Here is a 6,524-nt window from a genome sequence, read left to right as displayed (position 1 = left end):
TTTGGAAATACAGCAAACTGTTGGTAAATACCTCAAATCTGGTTACACTGTGTGTGGGAGAGGTAGTGTTTTACCCGCATCTCTAGATGGGAAGCTCCATGAGGGAAGGATGGCACCTCAGAGATTTTCATGAGTGTATTTCAAGGCTACCTTGCACATAAAAAGCACTCAATATCAAATGGATGATACCAAAATATCGGATGGTGGCCCCGCCCTCAGGGTCATCACTCACTGTACTGTAAGAGGTTTCAGTGTAGCAACCTTTGTCAGCTGCACCAAACTGGTAGATTTATTCGACTTCACTTATTTACTCAACACGTGCAGGTTGTGTCTGATCTGCCACAGGCCCTGCATCAGGACGGGCAGGGCTGGGAGCTGGTCCCTCACCCAGGAGCCTCAGAGCAGCAGTGAAAACAGAGGGTCAGATGCAGGCCTGGATGTGTACAGCCTCAGGGCCACGGATCCAGATCCCTGGCAAGGGTAGAGGGAACACGGGGGCAATGCCACGGGGAACAGCTGTGGAGCGCCTGCTCCGAGCTGGCTCTACGCTACGGACATCAGACACAGCATGACAATCTCGGGCTGCCCTACCCCCCATCTCCCAAATTCCCCTTCCTGAGCTCTGGGCCCTCCTCCCACTTTCAAAGGGCAACCTTCTGGGGCGCCTGGCTGGTTCAGGCAGTAGAACATGCGAATCCTGGTCTTGGCGTTGTGAGCTCAAGCCCCACGTTGGGTATAGAGATTACTTTTAAAAAATAAAAAGGCAAACTCGGTCAACGAAAGATGATTTCTAAAAACAAAATCGTCGGGGTGCCTGGGGGGCTCAGTCAGTTGAGCCTCTGACTTCGGCTCGGGTCATGATCTCGCAGTTCGTGAGTTCGAGCCCCGCGTCGGGCTGACAGCTCAGAGCCTGGAGCCTGCTTCCGAGTCTGTCTCCCTCTCTCTCTGCCCCTCCCCCACTCATGCTCTGTCTGTGTCTCCCTCAAAAATAAACATTTGAAAATTAACAATAAATAAACAAAAGCAACTAGGAAAAATAAAAGGCAACCTCCCTCCGGCCCCTTGTTTCAGGCCTGGTGAGGGCATGGCTGGGCCCTGGGCCCCACTGCTGGCTCTAAGGCGTCTGGCTCACAGCCGGACCCTCAGGACAAACCCTACCAACCCTCTGAATTTGAGGCCATCGTCCCCAATTCTGAGCAGGCCACAGTCAGCCGATTTGAGGCCTAGGATGACAGTCAGGAGCAGAGGGAGGGACGGGCCCTTGCCACACACTCCGCTGACTTTTTTCTCCGGAGCCCAGAAGGGGTGTGTTACTCGGGAAGCCTGGGTGCCAGGGGCGGTCCGGTGGAGCCGGCCTCAGACTCGGCCGCCACCAAATCCTGTCCTTCGAGGCACTGATCCCAAACCGCCCTGGCCGGCCCTGCGCATTCTCCCAACTGCCTCCTGAATCCGCTGGCTTCCGCCACCCCCCTGACCTCCGTACCCCTCTCTGCCTCCCCCATCCCTCCCACGCCCTGCCCTGTGCCACGACCTTGACCTCCCTGACCTCCGTACCCCTCTCTGCCTCCCCCTCCCTCCCCCGCCCTCCTCCATCCCCCTGACCTCCTTACTCCTCCCTACCTCCACTTTTGCCTCCCCCTGACCTCCTTACCCCTCTCTGCCTCCCCCATCCCGCCCACGCCCTGCCCTGCGCCACGACCCTGACCTCCCTGACCTCCGTACCCCTCTCTGCCTCCCCCGCCCTCCCCCGCCCTCCTCCATCCCCCTGACCTCCTTACTCCTCCCTACCTCCACTTTTGCCTCCCCCTGACCTCCGTACCCCTCTCTGCCTCCCCCGCCCTCCTCCATCCCCCTGACCTCCTTACTCCTCCCTACCTCCACTTTTGCCTCCCCCTGACCTCCTTACCCCTCTCTGCCTCCTCCGCCCTCCCCCGCCCTCCTCCATCCCCCTGACCTCCTTACTCCTCCCTACCTCCACCTTTGCCTCCCCCTGACCTCCTTACCCCTCTCTGCCTCCCCCATCCCTCCCACGCCCTGCCCTGCACCACGACCCTGACCTCCCTGACCTCCGTACCCCTCTCTGCCTCCCCCGCCCTCCCCCGCCCTCCTCCATCCCCCTGACCTCCTTACTCCTCCCTACCTCCACTTTTGCCTCCCCCTGACCTCCGTACCCCTCTCTGCCTCCCCCGCCCTCCTCCATCCCCCTGACCTCCTTACTCCTCCCTACCTCCACTTTTGCCTCCCCCTGACCTCCTTACCCCTCTCTGCCTCCCCCATCCCTCCCACGCCCTGCCCTGCACCACGACCCTGACCTCCCTGACCTTCGTACCCCTCTCTGCCTCCCCCTCCCTCCTCCATCCCCCTGACCTCCTTACTCCTCCCTACCTCCACCTTTGCCTCCCCCTGACCTCCGTACCCCTCTCTGCCTCCCCCATCCCGCCCACGCCCTGCCCTGCGCCACGACCCTGACCTCCCTGACCTCCGTACCCCTCTCTGCCTCCCCTGCCCTCCTCCCTCCCCCTGACCTCCTTACTCCTCCCTACCTCCACCTTTGCCTCCCCCTCCCTCCCCTCTCCACACCACAGAGAACTGCTTCAACACTTCGCTCGGTCGCACGCACGGAGTTCCGTCCCAACGCGGAGGTGCGGCCCTGGAACGTCCAGCTCATCCGGCCTCTGCCAGACCACGCCCCCCAAAACCGCTCAGTCCCCCCGACGCGACCCCGGCCCCCCGAGGAGCCCCCACAGCCCCCCGGTTCTTCCCGAGACGGGCTCCGCACATCCTGCCGGTCTCCAGAGAACACCGCTCCCGCCGCCCTGCCCGCGTCCCCGCCCGCCCTCGGCGTCCCTCTTCGGCTCCGCGACGCCGGCGCCGCGCTCAGCTCGCCCGGCCGCGTCCCCACAGCGCCTCTCGGCTCGGCTGCGGGGCACAGGTGCACGGCGCCGACCAGCGAGCCCCGGGGCCAACGTAAGTGGTGCCGCCGCCGCCGCGGTCCGCCGCACCCCCGCCCCGCCGCCGGCCACCCTCCGTGACACGCGGCCGCGGAGTCCCCTCGCCGCGACGACAGCGCTTCCGGCCAGCCGGCTTCGCGAACCCCGCTTCGGAAGGCCGCGCCCCGCACGCAGGGGGAAGCAAAGGAAAGGAGAGCCGCGCGACTCGAACCCCGACTCGCCCCGCGCGACGCGTCGCCGCAGGCCCCTCGCGCGCGCGCCCCTCACAGACCGCGCCGGTCCGCGCGCTCGGGGTCCCAAGGAGTGCCCTGCGTCCCCGGCCCCACGCGCCCGGGCCAGGCCGGCCGGGGCGCGACCGCGGCTTTCACCTCAGCCGCCGCGCCCCGCGGCTCTTCGCGCCCGCCCTGCCCTCGCTCCGCCGCCTCTCCACAGCGCGCGGCGCCGCCCGCCCGCCGCGAGACCCTCAGCGCAGGCCCCGCCCCTAACGGCCTTCGCCCCGCCCTACGCCCCGCCCTCCCTCGCTCCGCGCCTCGCCTCGCCGCGCCCTCCACCCTGGCGCGTGCTCCGCCCAGCGCTTCGCTCTGGCCCCGCCCCGCTCCCTCCGCCGCCCGGAGGGCCCCGAGGTCCCGCTCCGACCGCGTCTGGTGAGGGGCGGGGCTCCGGGAGACTAGAGCGTGCGTGGCCCCCGGCTCTGCCGTCCCCGCCGGCCCGGACAGCGGGCAGGGGCGGCGGGGCTGCGGAAGGTCGGGCGCCTGCGCACGCGCGTCGGGCGCCCAGCAGAAGTCCCAGGGTCCCAGGACGCGGCTGGACGAGGCTCTGCAGGTGCGCGTGCCTGTGCCTGAGGGTGCGGCCGCGGGAGGAACCCCCCCTCCCCCGGGGAGGAGGGCGCGGGCGGCCCCGGGGCGCTGTCTCCAGCGTGTCGGGTGGGGGAGGGGCACAGGTGCCAACCGGGTGGGCCACTACGGGTGCCGGCTGTTGGGCTCAGGTGAGCCGGACAAAAATTGCCGGCTCTTCGTGATTTTCATTACCCCCATTTGGAAATCCCTTTAGTGTAATGACTCATAAACGAATTATTGTTACTAGAGTACTAACCAGGGGCAAACGAGTCAAGATCCAGCAGCTAGAGCTATTAAATTTGTCCACGTGTACCATTATTGAAGTTGTTGAGTTTCTCCCTTTAAAAGGAGAAACAACTTTGGTGCTTACTGTACAACCGTGGCTCAGTCTGTCGGGCGTCGGACTTTGGCTCAGGTCATGATCTCACAGTTTGTGGGTTTGAGCCCCGTGTCGGGGCTCTGTGCTGACAGCTCAGAGCCTGGAGCCTGCTTCAGATTGTCTCTCCCCGTCTCCCTCTCTTTGCCCCTCCCCTGCTCATCCTCTCTCTCTCTCAGAAATAAATAAACATTAAAAAAAATAAAAGAAAAAGAAAAATACAACATCAGAGGCAAGTTTATGTTACCATCCCAACATAGCTTTCACTTTTCCTCATTTGTTAGTTTTCAATTTCCCAAATAACAATCAAAAGCCAAATAAAGTACCTACATGCCCAACATATCAAATTGAATAGAGAAAGCTTTTTAAAATTGTCCGTTTTCGGGGCGCCTGGGTGGCGCAGTCGGTTAAGCGTCCGACTTCAGCCAGGTCACGATCTCGCGGTCCGTGAGTTCGAGCCCCGCGTCGGGCTCTGGGCTGATGGCTCGGAGCCTGGAGCCTGTTTCCGATTCTGTGTCTCCCTCTCTCTCTGCCCCTCCCCCGTTCATGCTCTGTCTCTCTCTGTCCCAAAAATAAATAAATGTTGAAAAAAAAAAATTTAAAAAAAAAAAAATTGTCCGTTTTCCTCTCCAGTCTTTGTCTTTAAAAGAACATATCGTGATCTTTCCAAAAAGAATGAACTGGCATTTTAAGTCAATTTTAAAGGGAAAAAAAGAAAGTATAAAAACAGTTTGCAAGCATTTTTCACTTGAGCCTCAGTAGGGGAGTCACATTTTTTTTAACTTTTGTTTGTATATTTCATATCTTAGTAAATTAATTTTCGCTGAAAGCTATCTGAGATTAAGCGAGCATAGTCAGCCTAGGACACAAAAGGCTTTTCATAAGACATGCTGCTTGGAAACACGAGCCTAAAACAGTGGGGTTGTTTGATGTAAATAATCAGATTGGGACCCTCTTGTTGCGAAAAGAATTCGTTTCATCCGTTTTTTATAGCAATTCTGTCAACTTGGTTTGTTCTTAACAATAGAATTGACTTGTCAATGCGTTTTGGATGGATGTGAACAGAAGCAAGGACAAGGAATGCCTAGGCTTGCCACTTGATGGAGAAGTCAAGGGTGAGCGAACAAAGGTCAGAGGTAAGATAGCTTGCGTGTCTGCCTAAAGAAATGGTATGAGGCTGTGCCCGTCGCCTCCCCAGAGCATGCCAGCTGTCAAACCATCTTAGGGGTATGTCACAAAGGAGTGACAGGAAAAATATATAGTAATCAACTTTACACTTACTAATCGGGAGGAAAAGCTTGGCAATTATTTTAATGAATTGCAACACCACCTTTAATATACTTAACAACAAAATAACTTTTCTGAAGTTGATCCTGTAATTACAACATCCGTCCCGGGTGCAGAAATACTGACTGATCAATCATTAGTGTCACTCCCCACTCCTCTGTCCATCCAGGGACCAGCCAACATTTAAGTAGATTGTAGATGTGCTAACGCTTACAGATATTTGTGTACATTTTTGCACACGTTTGTCTGGAGAAGAGGAGCGAGGCAGCCCATGAATGGGACAGTAAGAACTATATAGGGTTCAAGGGCAATACAAAGTGATTAGGGGCTACTGGGGCAAACGAGAGGAGAGTGAAAGCACATTTGGGGGGAGCAGGACTCGGGAAGGTTTGAAGAAGCATCAGAAGGCAGAGAATTCATGAAAAAAACAAACCACTAGCAACTCCAGAGTAGTAGCCCAAGCACCAAGAGCCCAAGAACGTTCTGGAAAGTTCTGGGGAAGATCCATACAAACTGCTGAGTCAGAATCCAGGGGGCTATGGGAAGAACAGATCCCTTCTCAAGTCTGGGTGGCCCAAGCCGGAAAGAACTTGACTTGTTCCACCAGCAGAGAGGAGAAACAGAACAGTAACATCTGACCGGAAGCAGCCGGAATCCAGGTGGAACTCGGAAGGGACTGGAGAACCTATGAGGGCCCCAGGTGCACAATGCTCCGTGGTAAAGTGAGCAGTGAGCGGGCTGGGCACCCCGTAGTGCCTGTCGTCCACGCACAGGGACTGCTGCGCCTGGCAGTGTGTCCCTTCTGTGCTCCCCGTGCCTGATGTCCACAGGCGCTGAGGGAGGGGACACCAGGGGAGACCTGACACATTTGGTCCTTGGAGCCCACTCTGGCTGCCCCTCAGTCGATCCCACCAGGAAGTTACTGCTGTGACATCACGAAGGGCGCACCTCTCTGGAGGGCTGTCATGGGCCACTTTATATCACAGTGCACATCAGACACGCACAACTTGTTAAAACCCTCCTAGCTTATGGCAACATACCTTTACCAGTGGCATTGCCGTGAACTGTATCACA

This window comes from Lynx rufus, unplaced genomic scaffold, assembly GCF_022079265.1.
Source record: "Lynx rufus isolate CCGP_SWC_20201006 ecotype Redwood Valley unplaced genomic scaffold, mLynRuf1.p SCAF_43, whole genome shotgun sequence".
Classification (NCBI taxonomy): Eukaryota; Metazoa; Chordata; class Mammalia; order Carnivora; family Felidae; genus Lynx; species Lynx rufus.
The sequence above is the reverse complement of the archived record's forward strand: the minus strand, read 5'-3'. Positions refer to the sequence as shown.